Genomic DNA, 609 nt, shown 5'->3' with positions numbered 1-609 from the left:
AATGAGAGGAAATGAATAAGAAGTAAAATTCAGGATGAGACAGAGGCCTAGTCACCTGAGACACGGAACAGAGGAACAGGCCACATATCTGCTGGGTGTTGCTCATGGCCTAAAGCCTGAGGCCCAAATCCTCTGTAGCCAAATCCTATGTCTCAGGAAACACAGGCAACTAACCTGAGCTAAAATTTCCCAATCATTCTGTTTTCATGTTATAATGGGGGCAGACCTTGAAGAGAGTCAGTTTGTCCCTGAACGTACAGCTCCTAAGAGGCAGGAGGTCTGCCTCTGAGTCCTGCCAAGTGGATGTCCCTGGTTTATTTTCTGTTGCTGTGACCAAGGCAACTTAAAGAGGAGAGGGCCTATTTCAGCATATAGTTTACAGTCCATCACGAAAGGAAGTCAGGGCAAGAACTCAAGACAGGAACCTAGAAGCAGGTACTGAAGCAAGGGAGAGAGAGGAATGTTGCTTCGTGACTTGCTCCCTCTGGCTACCTTTCTTATACATCCCAGACCCACCTGCCCAGAGATGGTATTACCCAAAGTGTGCTGGGCCCACCCACATCAATTAGCAATAAAGAAAATGGCCCTCTGACACCCTCACAGGCCAAT

Source organism: Rattus rattus, chromosome 14 (assembly GCF_011064425.1).
Source record: "Rattus rattus isolate New Zealand chromosome 14, Rrattus_CSIRO_v1, whole genome shotgun sequence".
Lineage (NCBI taxonomy): Eukaryota > Metazoa > Chordata > Mammalia > Rodentia > Muridae > Rattus > Rattus rattus.
This window is presented reverse-complemented; position numbering follows the sequence as displayed.